General features: G+C 36.9%; 1 long non-coding RNA gene across 16 annotated transcripts in view; it reads right to left on the bottom strand.

Annotated features, from left to right (window-relative positions):
* LOC140636580 (uncharacterized) overlaps nucleotides 1–15661 on the bottom strand; it is a 456565-nt gene that overhangs the window by 270262 nt on the left and 170642 nt on the right. Inside the window, exon 5 of one of the 16 annotated variants that reach the window (XR_012033790.1) lies at nucleotides 2721–3104. The exons of the other annotated variants lie outside the window; for them this stretch is intronic. This is a non-coding gene — a long non-coding RNA (uncharacterized lncRNA). Of the gene's footprint in view, nucleotides 1–2720; nucleotides 3105–15661 lie in introns of those variants that run through there. 16 annotated transcript variants of the gene reach the window in all.

Below are 15661 nucleotides of genomic sequence, written 5' to 3'. Positions count from 1 at the left end.
ATTTCATGGGCAATAGGGGAAAAGGATTGATAAACAGAGGGAACACACTGGGTCCATGTTCTGGGAGGCGCACACAGTTGAGATAGTTCAGGAAAGGCCAGAAGACGATGCACATACGGTGAGAATGAGTTCACGGCCAGTATCGACTGCCCCCAAAGTGTCCCATGTACATCTATTTCTCTGGATTTGCTGACCATGAAGTTGCTCCTCTCCTGGAATATTTTACAAGCCATTGTATATCAATTAAGAGCTTAATTTTGAGAATTCACAGGATTCAGCACTGAGACCTCTTATTTCACGAGGTTTCTTGGTGGATGACAAATTATGGTATCTTGTTAAAGAGCATCTGAATCCAGTAACTCAGGAGAAACTGACCATCTAACCCTCAACTTCCGGATTTCTGAAAAATTATAGGAGGCTCACAACTGTAATGAAATAGAAAATGATATTTATATTTTATAATGAAAGAATTTAAAACTCTTAAGTGTGTCAAACTGAGAAATACAATTGGACAGAACATTTTTAAAAATGGTACCCAATCTTGTAGCTAGACTCCAAAGTATTTTGTCTCTGAAAAGTGCATTTCTCTAAATTCTTTAAAATATAGGTAATGTGAGTCTCTGTGCCTCTCTGTGTATCTCATGAATAAATAAAAACTTAAATATATATATAAATATATAGAGAGGCAATGTGAAAAGACTGCCTTTATAATAATATTAAATAGTAAAAATCTCTCAACTGTCTCTACTAATTTTTAAAATAACATTATCTTGCTCTAATTTGAAGTGCTTCAAGTTTTAATGGGTTTGGACACCTTTTTCATTGGTTTACTGATCTTCTTTCAAAGAATTTCACGGTTTTCCCTTTTCCTATTTCAATTTGGGAGCATTAATACTCTCCTTACTAGTTTTTATTACCTATTTGTATTGAACTATATAAAGTCTTTCTCCTATAATTGGGAAAATGTTTGTGTTACGTCTATTGATCTTGCTATTAAACTTTTTTGTTAGGTTGGTGGATTTGGATGGCAGGGAGAAACTAAGCAAGAAAAGAGCAAGTTGATATTTGCCTACTCAGACCAATTAATTCTTTTTATGATATTTTAAACATTGTCTTTAAAAGCATCTTTTTCTGGTCTCCTTTTTTTTCTTGACTGAGGTATAACACACATAAAGTAGACAACTATCAAGTGAATTTTAGATATGGCACATCATATAGCCATCACCTAAATCAAGACATATAACATCTCCGGCAACCAGAAGGTTCACTTGTGCCTCCTTCCAGTCCATTCCTTCTCACAAAGGAAGCCACCATTCTGATGTCACCACCATAGCTTAGTTTTGCCATTACAAGAAATATTTTATCAATATCTCATTTCAAAGATTAATAAAAAAGGTTTAATGCAAGTAGCTCTTTTATCATTCTAAAATTAACTGGGGTACATTAATAGGTATCATAATAAAGTTTTTCAAAAAAACTGAAAACATATATCCTGCTAACAGGTGGAAACTATGGAATGTCAAAGTTTTTATACGATACGTCAAGATGAGTTATTTCTATATCCAAACCTTATAAAGCACTTACCCGTGAACAATATACAATACCAGAATCAAGTGTTATAGGCAAATCTAACCTTAATAATTGCTGTCATTCCTATGCCTCTTTGTCTAAGTGAATTTAAATTTCCCTCTCTACAGTACACTCTTCTGTCATGGATGAGATGTGATTTTTCTTTTACAGATAAAAAAAAATTATAAAGCAAATAACTGACTAAGCCAAAGCTAAAACTAGTTTTCCCCCCAAATAAAGGCACTATATAACATTTTCAAGAAGATACTGGTTTTCAAACACCAATGCATTACTCCCAGGATCCATAAATAGGTAAGAACTAAGGTTTTCCTACCAATTACTAGGAATCCTCCATACATAGCTAAATTTCCATTTAGAATATGTGTGTTTGTTGTTTGTTTGTTTCTTACCACTCTGGGGCCAATTTCCTTTGATAATGTGTTTGGGGAAATATAAGATACGCACGTTGAGAGGGAGCACTACATACTAATATTTCAGTTTGTAGTTCTCAGTATTTGAAAATAGGATTTTATTACTTGCCACTTTTTTTTTTTTTTTCCATTTAGGGTATGCTAGCAAGCAAGTGGCCCGGAAGGCCAAGTCCAATGCAGGGAGAGAGAGCACACAAAACAAACAAATGAGCCAGTGCCTTTATACTAGAGGCCAAAATCTGGCAGGAAATGAGGGTTCTGGAAGGGTGCACACTTGCCTGATCCCGGGAAAAAACAAAATGTAGAATAAAAGGCAGCCAAGCATAAAAAGGACACCTGATCACAAGGAGTTTAGTTGTAAACAGTATCTATCGTTCGTTTATCTTCCTGGTTATTTCTGAAAATCATTTCCCTAAACTCTTCAAAATGTGTGGAATATAACATTGCCTTATGAACAACATTAAAACATAGAAAATCCCTGCATCCACAGAGTTTCAATAAAAAGGTCAGCAATCAAAGGCTGCAGCTGTGGACCTGCTTCTTAGCCCAGGCCAGCCTCAGACCAGGCCCCCCGGGGTAAACAGGCCCAGCCTGTGGGCGTCAGCAATCTAATGCAGCACCCAGAGCAGAGAGATCATTGTGGTGAGACACACACTAACACTCTCAAAGCTCTCCTTTAAAAAAAAAAAAAAAAGAAAAAAAAAAACTACTGGTTTTCACCAGATTTAAGCTAGGGTGTCAAGTAAGCAGAGTAAACACAGTAAAAATAATCTACAGATCTGAATAACTTGTAAAAGTTAGAGCCAGGCAGAGAATCCAGGAAAAAGAGACCTACCTTGGGCATAAGGAAACACAACATCCTCAACAAGGTAATGATTTCCTATATGATAGCTATGGAGTCTCTGCCTTTTTTTATTATCTTTGCCAATACTATTTTTACATATTTTACAATTTTAGTCAATCCACAGAGGCACCATATTTGCCAATGCCACCCTCTAGAAATTCTAGATACTGTGGAAAATATTCTATGAAGATCCTCACGGACTCTGAAAGACATGATCCTTCCTCTTCTCTCAGCCAGGACAGACACAGTTCTTCCCAGCCCTGTAAGAGGCAGTCCAGAGTCAATGTCCCAAGAATATCAACACAGATGCAGGGAAGGGAAGGAAAAGGAAGAAGGATTTTGAGTTCTCCTAGAGCAGACTTCAGAATTGAACCTAACATCTTCTACGTTGTGAGAATTAGATTTTGGAACAAGGAGAATACATATACTTATCATAATTTTAATGGACACTTTTATTGCTTTGTGGAATATATGTACTCCAATAACTGTGGCTTAAAAGAGGCTACAGGGCACAGTGAGAAATGCTTGGAATTTAGTTTCTCATTTCTCTATTCAGAAGTAAATAAATTAACCTCTCTGAGGCTTAATTTCTTCGTTTGCCAAATGGAGATTCATATTTCTGTGACAAAGAAATGCTGTCAGAATAAAATGTAGCATCATACTTAGTGGTGATGGTAAGTTATTATGTCTACGAAGCACACCCCCCTTCTTCATGTTTTCCCTGCTGTTTCATAGGCATCTGACCCATTCACTTCTCTGATATAGCACCCATCTGGCTTCTGGATCTTCTCTCAGTCATGGCCAACCTTTCCTTCCAAACTCTACCCATGGAGCTCAGGAATTTATTTGGTTTGGGGTTTCTCCCTGACTCCATATAAACAGAGCATATATCTTTGCTCCTGCTGCTTCCCCTCAACATTAAAATTCGTTAATATGTACTAAAGCTAGGTTGCAGGTCCCATTTCCCTAAAACAGCCCTCTGTCTAAAACAGTGCGATCTCAACTCTCAGCCTGCAAATTACACCTTCTTTTATCATTTCTGTAAGTTCTTTCCTACTTTTACATTTACTCAGAAAGAAATCCACTTGCAGCTTCAAAGAAGGAAAATCCCCTTACGAGAATTTGAGAGAAGTGATTATCCACAAAGAAACAGAGGCAAGGTTGCGAAATCATCATTGTTGTCGTCACCATCATCCAAAACCTGTAAAGACACCTAACCAATTGGAAGTTAATACATCACTTGAAAGCTATACTCAAAACTCAGCTGTTAGAACTGGGGAGGAGGAATTTAAAGATTGTCAGCCCTATCTTCTTCAAATGGAAGATAAGGAAACAGGCCCCAATTGAGCAGAATCCAACTGAGTGTCCTGCATTAGACAGTTCTTCATTCGGTGCTGGGACCTGCTTATTTGCATAAGCTTTCCCTACCTGCAAGTATCAAATGAGATTGGGCCAGAAATAATTCTTTTAAGTCGTGATGCGTCTTCTTGACATGTAACGGACAGTAAGTGTCTGGGGAGGGGAGGAAGTGACCTCTGTGCACTGTCTTACAGTTCACAAGAACATCACATCCTGATCTCATTCTATCTTCACACCTTCAAAACAGAGAGAAGAGCAGAGCAGGTATTATCAATTTCAAATAAATTAACTGAACTACAAAACTTTCTCAGGGTCAAACAAGTGGTAAATGGGAGACTCAGGCTTTAAAATCCATATCTAACCTGAAAAGTTCATGTTTTCGGTCTTTTAATTTCACTTAAGGGGTGCCTGGGTGACTCAGTGGTTTGGCGTCTGCCTTCGGCTCAAGTCATGATCCCATAGTCCTAGGATCGAGTCCCATATCAGGCTCCCCTGGGGAGCCTGCCTCTCCTTCTGCCTATGTCTCTGCCTCTCTCTCTGTGTTTCTCATGAATAAAAAAACAATATTTAAAATTTTTTTTCATTTAAAATGTTTTAGAATCATTGTCCTAAAGTGTTTTTAATTTATTTTTGAGAGAGAGAGAGAGCGCAGGAGGAGGGACAGAGGGAGAATCTCAAGGAGACTCCCCACTGAGCATGGAGCCTTATGCAGGGCTGGATCTCACAACCCTGAGATTGTGACCTGAGCCAAAACCAATCAGCTGCTTAGCCAACAGAGCCACCTAGGCACCCCAAAACTACTGTCCTTTGGCTTAGAATAGTTATTAACAACATAGCTTTTAGAGGCAAGCAACCAAAATCTGAATTCAGTTTCTACCACTTGATTAGCTATTAACCGTTGTTGTCTGTTTTGGTTTACATATTCTCTCCTGGAGGATGTGAGAACTAAATAATGTCGTATATATAAAGTTCCTAAGCACAGCACCTAGCATGGACTTAGTCATAAATTGTAGCTGTCATCATTCAATTTGTCTTCCTTGTATATAAATACTTATTAGCATAAATTCTTATAGTCCAAGCCATCCATCAAAAAAAAATTAGGCTAAATGCTTCTCTTTATATGGGTATAGTATGTGCAAACATAGGCCATGTTTTCCATGGAGAGTCCTTTAAAAAGATTATATGTTTCAGGGATCAAAATTTCTACAGCCTTGCTACTCAAAATGCAAACCTAGGGATCAGCATCACGTAGGAGCTCATTAGAAATGCATAATCTCGAGCCCCACCCCAGGCTTGATGGTGAATCACATCTGCATTTTAACAAGACTCCCAGGTGATCTGAATGCACATGAAATTTTGAGAAGCACTGGTCTACCGGCGATGCTACGGAGCTGAGTGCAGGTGTTGTGCGCAGGCACTAATATTTATTAGTGACTTCAAAGCAAAAGACATGCATTTCCTTCAGCAACAGCCTCTGAAATCGTTCGTTTCCAACATGGGAAGTCCTCCATAGCTGGATACTCTTTATAGTGTTTGGTTTTATTAACTTAACATTGATTTATTATTCTCCCTCAACCCTACGGTTCTACTGTCAACCCAGGAGAATACATTGTATACATTGCACACATTCTGGAACCTCGTGCTGGTAAAAGTTAAAAAAGAAAAGACATGATCTAAAAGCTTTGTTTTCACAAGTCCCTTTTCTCCTTCCTATCCCAACTAAATCCAAAAGGGCAGCAGCTGCTGAGAGTAAATGTGGAGGCTTCTAAAATTAAATCAGCAAAAAAAAAAAAAAAATGTATATTTATTACTGAGGTTGGAAGGGAAGGTGACATTTTTAAAGGTTAAATTAGGTAAATTAATTGAAAACAGAACAAGTAAAAATCAATCCTCCTTGCTGAGAGTAAACACATGCTATTTTTCAGTTGTTTGATAAAGTAGGTCCCTCTGCAGCTCTCCTTAAGATTCCTTTGTGATGGATGGAGACAGGGACTTCATTATATTTTTTTAGCTCCCTAAGTGCCAAGGCTATATGGCTCCATGGTCCAGCAGAGCTCTCATGGTTAGAGCACATGGGAACGATGTAGGCCAACCACCACACTTCAGCCCAAGGGACTTCAATACTAAGGACTTTGAACTAACCAATAAGCTCTCTTAAAAAAAAAAAAAAAAGTCATTTCTCAGCAACATTGAGAATGTTGTATCAAAAAGGGATTTAAAGGGCAGCCCGGTGGCTCAGCGGTTGAGCGTCTGCCTTTGGCCCAGGGTGTGATCCTGGAGACCTGGGATCGAATCCTGTATCAGGCTCCCTGCGTGGAGCCTGCTTCTCCCTCTGCCTGTGTCTCTGCCTCTCTCTCTCTCTCTCTCTGTGTCTCTCATAAATAGATAAATAAAATCTTTTTTAAAAGGGGGGCTATTTAAAGATTTACAGGGTAGAATCTATTCCCAGATTTCACTCCTGGGCTTTGGCAGCATCATTACTGTGTTTGATACCTGGCTCTTCCATTTTCTAGGTGCACAACTATGAGCAAGCTCTTTACTCTCTCAACTTCACTTTCTTCCACTATGGAGGTGGGATACTAGTACCTCCCCACTGGATAAATGTGAAGCTACCCTGAATTAGGGTAAATGTAAAATACCAAATCCTCTGCTACCATTTATCAGAAGCTTAATAACTATTAGTTCCTTTTATGGCACATCTAGGTACAAAGATTTGATTATCACTAAACATGTTGGAAGAAAAGGGTTTGCTTGTGGATGCAAGCTTCAGGGAACTGATAACATCTGATTTATGTACACTGTGGTTATAAGCCAGAGGTGGAATTTGGCAGTCTGTCAGCAGAGCTTCCTTATTCTAACACCTTCTTGGGTAAAAAATAGTCCTGTCCCTCTGATCACTTCATCTGATAGTCTCATCTGATCAAATGACACAAAATGTTGTATCTTCTTAGAAATTTTTCTGCAATCATTAGTTACCTTTAAAAATACACAATCTTGGGCAGCCCGGGTGGCCCAGCGGTTTAGTGCCACCGTCAGCCCAGGGCCTGATCCTGGAGACCCAGGATCAAGTCCCATGTCGAGCTCCCTGCATGGAGCCTGATTCTCCCTCTGCCTGTGTCTTTTTCTCTCTCTCTCTCTCTCTCTCTCTCTCTCTCTCTGTGTGTGTGTGTGTGTGTGTCTCATGAATAAATAAATAAAATCTTAAAAAAACAAAATAAAATAATAAATTAAAATTCACAATCTTATGGGAGGTAATACAAAACAGAAAATTCTGCTTAAAAAAAAAAGAAAATTCTGCTTCCATAAAAAATAATAATTTCCCTCTATTGGTTTCCCCAGCAGTAGCCAGAGTGCCAGAGATGATATGCAGTTACACTATTGTAATTGGAGCACTGATGGCCAGCGTGTTTGATCTGCTAAACTTCCAATATGAGGTGGCAAAAATATGCAGATTTTTTTTTTTTTTTTTTTTTTTACTCCTGACCAAAAAGAGTCAAATTCCATTTGGGTAGAGAAATATACCTGTTTATCTTCTTGTATCAAACACACACACACACACACACACACAAATAGTCCTTAGAAAATGAGACAGATACTTATATGCAAAAAAAACCCTCAGTCCACACTTCACATCTTATATGAAATATTAACTCAAACTATATCAGGTCTATATACAAAATGTAAAATGTACAGCATTTTAAAAAAACACAGGAGAAGACCTTTGGAACACTGAATTTAGGCAGAACTAGATTTGATCCCTAAAGCATGAAATAAAAGAGAAAATATTAGTATCTTGAACTATAAGAATTTTAAGTGTTTTACTCTGAAAAAGACACTATTGAGAAAGAAAAGCCTTGAACTGGGAGAAAATAATTACAAATTACATATCTGACAAAGACTTGTATTAAGAAAATGTTAAACTCTCAGAACTCAAGAATAAGGAAATAAATTTAAAAGCTGTTGGGGCACTTGGGTAGCTCAGTTAGTTAAGTGACTGACTCTTGATCTCAGCTTAGATCTTGATCTCGAGGTTGTGAATTCCAGCCCTGCATTGATTGGAGCTTTCTTTAAATAGATAAATCAATCAATCAGTCAATCATGCTGAGAATAAACAAGTGCTAATGAAGATGGAACATAACTAGAACACTGGTGAGAATGCAAACAGTCCAGACACCGGAAGATAGCTTGGCTGCTTCTTATAGAGTTAAACATATACTAATAGGTATTTTCCTAAGAGAAACATAACTTGTATTCACATCCAATAAGACTCCGTTTCTGTAAAATTCTAGAAAAGACAAAACTTAGGGATAAGGAACAAATCAGTAGTTTCCAGGGCTTGTGGGAGTGGGAAGGAAAGGACTACAGATCCATGGCATGGTGGTGGGGGTATTGGAGGAAGATGACAAAAATGTTCTTCATTTGGATCATGGTGATAAATAGAAGACTTTATGCATCTGCTAAAAGTCATAGAACTGTGTGCTGCACGAAGTAAGTTTTATTACGTGCAATTTACATTTTTTTAATTTTTAAAGAATATTTACTTGAGAGAGAGAGGGCACAAGAGAGGGGCAGAAGGAGAGCAAGAAGCAGGCTCCCCGCTGAGCAGGGAGACCAAAACAGGGCTTGATCCCAGGCTCCTGGGATCACAACCTGAGCTGAAGGCAGACACTTAACCACCTGAGCCACCCAGGTACCCCTACAATTTAAGAATTGATTTTAAAAAAAACATATGTGCTGAAAAAAAAGAAGCAAAATTGTTATTCTCATAAATTATGTAATCTCATATATAAAATACCTAAAAGAATCTCCAGAAAAATTATTAGAGATGAGGGTCTGACAAGTCAGAGAGAAGATCCATATAAAAAATCAATTGCATTTCTCTACACTGAGATGTTACTGGTATAAAGTGTAAATTTAAAAACAGACTCGTTTAGAGAAAGTTCATTTATGAAAGGAATTAAATATGGGAAAATAAAATATAAGTAAATGGAGAAACCTACCATGTTAATGACAAGTGTGAAGATCAATTTTCCGTGTCAAAATGCTAGACTACAGTCCTTGGTTGCCCTACTAAGTATAAGCATTTATTATAAAGGACAATTACAACAATGTGGTATTGGAATGAGGAGTTTCAAAAGAAAATTTGATCCAATGAAACAGAATAGACAGCCCAGGAACAGGCTTCTAGCTGCGTGCAATGTGATTTATGAAGTGTCATTGCAGGACACTGTGGAAAAAAAGTGAACTACTTCACAGGACAGTGCATCTCATTTGTTTTTTTTTTTTAATTTTTATTTATTTATGATAGTCACACAGAGAGAGAGAGAGGCAGAGACATAGGCAGAGGGAGAAGCAGGCTCCAGGCACCGGGAGCCCGATGTGGGATTTGATCCCGGGTCTCCAGGATTGTGCCCTGGGCCAAAGGCAGGCGCCAAACCGCTGTGCCACCCAGGGATCCCTCATTTGTTTTTTTGTTTGTTTGTTTGTTTTGTTTTGTTTTTTTCATTTGGACTCAAATAGCACATTAAGCAAAAATGGCAAATCACAGATAAATGTATATAGTATTACACTATTTTTATAATACTCAGAGCAACACGACTAAATAATATTTTGTTTAGAGATATATACATATGTAAAAAACTTTTTTAAATAGCAAAGGGATGATATACATACAACTCAGGAGGTTACCCATAAGAGGGAAGAGTAAGGGAGTTGGAATGGGAAGGGAGCAAAAAGATGTATTCAAGGGCATTAATAATGACCTTGTTCAAAAGTTGAGTGATGATGAGGAGATATGCAACATGTTTACCAAATGGTAGGATATAATCCCAAAACAACTAGAATAGAAACAGCCAGAAATGACCTGAACAGCCCCAAGTGTCACACCCACTGACCATTAGCCCCAGTAGGGGTACTTGTAGCTCATTATGCATCCTAATGTACGTAACTGTTACATATTTTCATGGATCTTAAGTAGCATATAAGAAAAACTATAATGGCCACCAGGTACATGAAAAGCTGCTCAAAATAACTAATCATCAAGGAAATGCAAATCAAAACCATAGTGAGATATCACCTCACACCTGTGAGAATGGCTATCATCAAAAAGACAAAAGAACAAGCGCTGGTGAGGATATGCAGAAAAGAGAAACCTATGCCCTGTTGGTGAGAATGTAAATTGGTACAGTCACTATGGAAAACAGTATGGAGGGGATCCCTGGGTGGCTCGGCAGTTTAGTGCCGCCTTCGTCCCAGGGCGTGGTCCTGGAGACCCGGGTTCGAGTCCTGTGTCGGGCTTCTGCATAGGGTCTGCTTCTCTATCTGCCTGTGTCTCTGCCTCTCTCTCTCTCTGTCAGGAATAAATAAATAAATAAAATCTTTAAAAAAAATCTTTATGGAGGTTCCTCAAAAAATTAAAAGTAGAACTACGAGATGATCCAGCAATTCCACTTTTGGGTATATATGCCAAGGAAATGAAAATAGGATATCAAAAAGATATCGACACACCCACGTTCACTGCAACATTATTCACAATAAGCAAGATCTGAAAACAATCTAAGTATCTGTCAACGGATGAATGAACAAAGAAAATATATGTATGCAATGGAATATTATTCAGTCATGAGAAAGAAGGAAATCCTATCATTTGAGACAACATACATAGACCTTGAGGGCATTATGCAAAGTGAAATAAGTTGGATAGTGAAAGACAAATACTGTAGGATATCACGGACACATGGAATCTAAAAACTGAACTGTAAAAACATAATCAAATGGTAGTTACCAGGCTCTGGGGAGGGGGAGAAGGAAATGGGAAGATGTTGGCCAAAGTACAAACTTCCAGTTAAAAGATAAATAAGTTCTGAGGATGTAATGCACAGCTTTGTAATTATAGCTAACGATACTATATTTAATGCTAAAAGAATAGGTCTTAAGTGTTCTCAAGACAAGGAAGAAATGGTAATTATGTGACTTGATGGTGTTAGCTAACACTACAGTGGTAATCATATTGCACTATTTAAGTGTGTCAAATTAACATGTTATGTACTTTAAACTTACACAATTTTATATATCAATTATGTCTCAACAGAGCCAGAAAAATTACTATCAGTAGATAAACGAATTAGTAATTCACAAGAAAACTTTATAAATCATTAAAATGCAACCTTACAGTGGATTCTAAATGCATCAGAAAAATTCAAGAAAACGGTTTCTTTTTTATCCATTTCCAGAAAACTTCTGTCACTATTGTTTACAACCCCCCTGTGGCAATGAAAATCAATGTATTCTCCCCAAAATGAACAGAACAGAAATAATCTATGTAATTCCATATAACAAACTGAAATTTCAAACTTTAGTATGTTTGATGCTCCAGAATTCTGTGATTAATAATATGATCAAATAAGAAAAATTTAATATATTCCCAAGATTGTGGGAATGAATAAAATATACTAAATGGGTATTTCCATAGGACCTTTGGAAAAAATTACCCCTGCAACTAATATTCCCATCATCTCCCTAATCCCCATGATTTACACTCAAAGTAACAAGAATAAGGACAGTCTTGTCAGATGGCAATTATGCTTCCCTTTTCATGACTGTTTTCCTAGCACTTTGAACAGTGATTTATTTGTAGTAAGTCCACGATAATTTTTTTTACTTAACAAACAAATAGAAGAACACATAAAAGAATGTCTGTATAACAGCCCTTCACAAATAAAAATACTAAGTTGACTCAGGACAGCCACAATTTTAGCCAAGAGCTGACATGAGGATAAATCTCTATTTTAATTTCCCTATTACTCCTTACTGCCTCTCTTCCTACATGGGTCTGGCAACACACTCAGCTTTAATGCTGTTACAGAATAGATCAAAGACTAAGCCTAACAGAAGAGGAAAGACAGTAAGTATTGAGTTGGCACCATAAGCAAAGCCACTGTAACTACTGTTCATGGGTTACAAAAGAACCAGGGCCTCTAGATTTGCCTCTGATTTCTAGATCTTCCAGAGCAGCCTGATTTCACAACTGCATGAAAAATCAGTTCTCATCTCTGAATTCTATAAAGTGTATTTTGTTTAACTCATAATGTCTAATGTAATTTTGAGATGTTCAAATTCATAAAAAACATACTCCCTTTCCACAACTGAACCCATACACTTTAGTTGGATTTGCTGGATATCTACACACACACACAAAATCCAAATGCATAGTATATAATGATATCTTAAAGACAAAATTTTAAGTTAAAACACATCAACGTCAGTCAAAAGAGATTAAAAGCCGTCTTTGAGGATCACATAAGCAGTAGAACATTCATTGAGAATGAATCCTCATAGTTTCAACAACTAAAAATAATGTAAAACACAGGAAGCAAAGTGGATGAAAAAAATAAGAGGAAGCAAAAAAGCATTATTATATGACCTTGTGTGGCCTTGAAGGAAAAGTAATAATTCAAGATGAAACCTTCTGAAAATGAACATAATTCAGATACATGTAATGCCAATGAATTATACGTATTCAACATTTTAAGTTGCAAAACCTTTGCCACATATACTTTTAGCTGACTTTTTACTTTACAGAGAGAAAACTTGAGGTACTAGAAATTTAGCCAAGATCGCTCAGAAAAACCAGAAAAAGCATCAGAAATAGAACCCAAATACTCAGCCCCACATTTCTTCCACTCAAGACCATTCTGACCCTTTCTAGAAAAACCCCTAAATGGAATAAGAAAGATACAAAATCAATCATTTCAAAAAATAAGATGCTCAATCATTTAATTGGTAATTTGTACATGACTCCATCTATTTAATGGCTTTTGTTTTTCACTGAATCAAATGATAGCTGTCATCGCACCCACAGAGAATACAAAGCAGCCAACTGATTCAGTCAATTGAAGCGAATAAAATAAAAAATAGCAGTCTTTTTAAATTGTTGAGGAGTAAAAGATTTCAAGCTCCTTAATCTCATTAAAAAGAAAACAGTATCTTGCAGACATTTAAAAAAAATATGACTACTCCATTCTCTTGAAGTTTTAGAATATTTTAAAAATTATTCCTGAATCCATGCGCTTTGTGATTATTTTTTCATAATGATGACCTTTCCTTTTCATCTCTTTTCATACTACGTACTTAATGCCCTAGGTGGTCTGCAGTATCAATTAAGGATATGGTGTGTGTTAGGGGAAGAAGAATTCGCTCTCCTATGTATATAAAATTAAAGTTGTTCATTAGTCACTTTAAATGAAAGAAGGCAGAAGGCTATTTTATTCTTTTTTTTTTTTTTGATTCAACCAAGGGGAAAAAAATCTGTACAAATGAAGAAGAAACAAGGAAGGTCATTCTGGTCATATAACAGATGGACAGGCTGAAGAGGGAATGCATCCCAGCATAATGTTTGACTTTATTAACATAAATAGAAATTAAACCTGCTCAAAAACCTTAGAAGGCAGTCCATTATATCTCCTAGCCTTGATTTGAATTGTAAAAAAAAATCATTAAAATTAGAAGTGCACACATTGATGTGACATTTAATTTTGCATTTTCTTTTATACTTTCAAGATTTCTACACTGTCATGAGAAAAATTCATTTTACCTTTCAGCTGTGGGTGGGTGCCCATGGGGCTACTGGACCAGAGGAGGTCACTAGGCATTTCATCTCTATACATTTATGAATGGTTTGGACCTCCTCTTTTACCAGTGTGGGTTGTGGGAGCTTATTAATCATTTTCTAAAACATTAATGGACAGACAAGCGCTCTGCCAGCTGGCGAAAAATGGCAGCTGCAGCAGCATGCAGAGCACCCTTGACACAATTAAGGAATGAAGCCAGGAGCCAGGGCTGGGGCCATACAGGAAAGAGCATACCTTCAGCGACTTTGTCAATCAGTAAGGTTAAAAGGTCAATGTGTATCAATAAAAAAAATCTAACAGTCATTTTTCTTTGCTCTGATGACAGCCTTCAGACTGTTTGAGAAAGATCATCACTAACAACACGGGAACTTTTCACCCCTGAGCAACCTCAATGGATCAAATGCATGAACAGCCATGATGAGCAATTGCTTGCAATTTCATCAGAAACTTTTTCCAAGGTTTGTAACCATGAAACCACACTTTTGTTCAAACATGATCAAACAAGTACAAAAAACAAGATGAAAGTTGTCTTTCATTTTATAGAAGAAAGGCCAGCAGGATTTAGAAAAAAGAACACCAGCCCAGGTTAGGAGATCTGGCTTTTAGTCCTTACCATAGGGCTGACAAATTGGGTGACCATCATCAACTAACTTAATCTCTCTCAGACCAATATATAAAATGAGGAGCTGAGTCATGGTATTTAAAGTCATTTCTAATTTTGAAATACTGAACCCAGGGGTTGCTTCCTGTAAACTTCAACATCGCTAAACACTTATGTTTGTTGACTGTATGATGTGTTGATCTCCAAGGAAACCAAGAGGAAATTTTCAAAATTAAGAACTCTGTCTCTATCAGGTTGGAACCAACCCAAACATTTTGCACTCCTGCCATCTCTCTTTGCCTCTTTGCCTTTACTTATTTCTCTCCCCACCTTGCATCTCTTGCCAAAATGTTCTCTTGTTACTCTGCTCTCTCCAGATCTTGTTATTTGCAAACTCAAGCGATTCTTAGCAGTCCCCATAAGGCTCCCTCCAACAAACCACACTGATATCCCTTCTCTTAAATTCAGTTCTTCTTATACTCAATAACACACAGCTATAGTTAGCTAGTTTTTTTTTTTTTTTAAGTATATAATTCCTTTGTATCGGTCCTCCATAATACTGCAAGTTCCTTACAACAGGAACTGCTAAGACTTTTCTGGACCTCATACAACTGATGGCAAAGTACCAGTGTATGAAGGAGGCTTCCATAAGCGTGCCATTGACTAACGAGTAGTTCAGCTTACGAATGTTAGAAACAATTACCATATATTTTCCTCATAAAAACTTTACATCACTTAACAATTCTAATTCACTTGACCCTCTTCCAACCTTAAACAATGCAATTCTTTTAAAAACTTACTCTTCTTTGTCTGCATAACTTTAAAAGCACAAGAAACAAGATGTAGCATAATACCTTAGTAACTATCTGACAGATGTTGAAAGATTTTTTTTTCTAGCTCACCCTTTTTGTATCTATTCTTTACTGAACCTAGGAATATGCTGGCATTTTTTTTTCTGACAACAGCACCACAATAATGACTATAATTTGTACTTATATTCATAAATCTATTTAATTATTTAGCAATAATCAGGTCAATCCATTAGGAGTCAAACATATTTATTTATATATCTCAACATATTTTTGTCAACTATAAAATCCAATTATTTTTCTGTGATGCTCATTCTTAGCCAGGCATCCTGCATTTTTATTATGCATTTTTCTTTTCCTTGAGTCCCTTACTTTCTTTTTTTTTTTCTTAAGCAAATGTCATTCAGTCTTTGTAGGGA

This window comes from Canis lupus, chromosome 7, assembly GCF_048164855.1.
Source record: "Canis lupus baileyi chromosome 7, mCanLup2.hap1, whole genome shotgun sequence".
NCBI lineage: Eukaryota > Metazoa > Chordata > Mammalia > Carnivora > Canidae > Canis > Canis lupus.
The sequence above is the reverse complement of the archived record's forward strand: the minus strand, read 5'-3'. Positions and strand labels throughout refer to the sequence as shown.